Here is a 2,986-nt window from a genome sequence, read left to right as displayed (position 1 = left end):
AATATAAAAAAGTCGCAAGAATAGTAGTCAGTCACCTACCTACAATTAAATTACTCTCAGGGCCCTAGCTTACCTGTAATGATAACTCAACTCATTTATTTTACATATTTTAACGTTTTAATTTTACTTGAAGCTTTTAATTTATGTTAATGTTAATATTTTACTTGAAACTTTTTAACTAATGTTAAGCCCTAGCCTACCTACAGTTGTTCAACTCATCTCAATCCCTAACTTACCTATGAATTAAATTAAGTCCGGTAAAGAAAATAGAAAGTTGAAGAGAAACATAACAACAACGACACCGAATGAATGGATGTTGTGTATGTGTGTTTTGTATTTATGTGTGTGCGTGTATGTAAATGTGCGCGCGCGTACCCTCCAGAAACTTCTTCACCCACTACGGACGAACCTCCATTGCACCGACCATCATCTGACACGCACCGAGGAAATGAATTTTGCCGGATACTGAAAAACAAAATTGAAAGAAAAAGTTAATTTTTTTAAATAAAAAACAAGCCATTGAAAAAAAGTAAGAAGCAACTTATCTTACCATGAGATTACCATCATGAAACGTGCTGACTCCCACCACAACCCATCTCTGATCATTCTGTAGACAAATTTTTTTTATTGGCTTAGTAGTAAATGAATGTTAAAACGAAAGAAAAAACGAATAAATGATTGAGCGAATGATTGAGTGATTGAATGAATTAATTAACCAATCTATGATTCAATGAATGAATAGAATGAGTCAATTAATGGATGAATGAAAGATTGTGTGACAAAATGAATGAATGAAAAAAATAAAAACAACGAAACTAAACCATACTTCAAAAATCGTCGTTGTTTTCTTCGAGTTGTTATCGGAACGATCATCATGAGACCACCATCTGAAACGTGTTGACGCCCACCACTGCCCACCTCTCATCAGTCTGTAGACAAGTTATTTTTATTAGCTTAGTAGTAAATGAATGTTAGAATCTTAGAAGCAAAAAATTATAAAATGGAAATAATGGCAAATAAATAATATTTGAAAATAATAAAGAGAGTAAAATGTAAAAAAACTTACCGTCGTCCATTCGACAAAGGCAAAATGATGAGTGCCTTCCGTTTCCTGCGTTGTCCTCCAAAACTGGCGCCAGTCCTCTTCGAGATTGTTGTTGAAACACAGCCCGTGGAATGGAGAAAGAGAAAATTCTCATTAGAAAGCTTAGCGGTGCCTGCATCTTAAATTGCTTAATAAAAATAATCCTATCTACCTATTCAATTACCTTAACTAATCTATAATAAATTGTTAATGGTACGATAGTCGAAAGTTCCCCTTCATTCTCCCTCCTTGCACAGATGTTCACCGACAGCCAGGGCACCGGATAGTAAACCATTGCCGTGCGGATAGTAGACTACTGCCTTGCGGATAGTAAACCATTTGCCGTCCGGAAGCCGTGCGGGTAGTAGACTATGGCCATGCCGCATAGTAAATAATTACCGTGCAGATAGTAAACCATTGCCGTCCGGATAGTAAACCATTGCCGGTTCACCACTGGCCGCCAAGGCTTACCTCTGACAAGAGACTTCGAAATTCAGAGTCTATCGGCTATCGTACCCTCAACTTACCTATTCATTACAATTAAGCCCTAGCTTACCTAAAATTACAAAACTCAAGAGCCCAATTCATTGGCCTTTCGGCACCCACCCCACCACCTACGTAATGCCTTGGGCTCCAACTTAGTAATAATAATAACTTAAACCCTAAATCTATTAATGAGTATGTGTTACAACGTAGCCTTAACCTACCTATTCATTACATTACGGTCCTAGCTTACCTAAAATTACAAAACTCAAGAGCCCAATTCATTGGCCTTTCGGCACCCACCCCACCACCTACGTAATGCCTTGGGCTCCAACTTAACAATGATAATATAAAACTTAACAATTAACCTACCTATCTATACACTTACAGCGTTTTAATTTACATTACAACATTTTTCCAAGAATTACATTATTGCTCTTAATTACCTATGAAATTAAATTACTCTCAACCTTAGTAATAATAAATTAGAATGTGTAATGAAAATAAAATTACGCTCAAATACTAACATACGTGTTTATGTATGTATTTGTGTGTGTGTGTAATACGCTGGTGCGTGTAATGTGGGTGCAAGATAAAATAGAAGAGATAAACTTACGCTGCCTACCTATTCAACTACATTAGTGTTGGATGCTCCCTATCTATCCTACCTTCAATTAAAATTAGGCCTATCTAACCTACCTATATAGCTACTTAATGTAATTGTGTATGCGTGTGTGTGCGTGTGAGCATTCCTACTTAATGTTAAATTACAGAAAAAAAGAAGAAAACGTATCCCAGTCAGGCAGGTATTCTTTGCCACTGAATGAACGAACGTAGCCTGACATCTTCCATGATGAACTCCTCTGGAAGCTTCAACCTGAATGAAATGAAAAAATCCTATTTAATTAATTAAGTTAAATGAAAATAGAGAAACGAGCCGCAGTGAAATCCACCAGCCGGAAAAGCCAGCAAACTGGCAAAAAAAGAAACCGTTAAGAAACCGTAAAGTCGGAAGTTAGGGTTAAGGTTGAACGTAAGGTGACATCACAACCATTCCGATCCTCCACGACGAACTCCTCTGGAAGCTATAACCTGGATGAATGAACCTGAATAAACCTAGATGAATGGACAAATCTTATTTATTTAATTAATTTAAATGAAAATAGAGAAACGCAAAGAAGCCGACCGGTCGGCAAAGAAAAGAACCGCAAAGAACGGTATCTATATAGGGTTTATGCTCTATATAACTCTATATAACTCTATATAACTCTATATAACTCTATATAACTCTATATATATAACTCTATATAACTCTATATATATAACTCTATATAACTCTATATATATAACTCTATATAACTCTATATATATAACTCTATATAACTCTATATATATAACTCTAATAACTCTATATATATA

Source organism: Helobdella robusta (genome assembly GCF_000326865.2).
Source record: "Helobdella robusta unplaced genomic scaffold HELROscaffold_10, whole genome shotgun sequence".
In the NCBI taxonomy this organism is placed as follows: Eukaryota; Metazoa; Annelida; class Clitellata; order Rhynchobdellida; family Glossiphoniidae; genus Helobdella; species Helobdella robusta.
The sequence above is the reverse complement of the archived record's forward strand: the minus strand, read 5'-3'. Positions refer to the sequence as shown.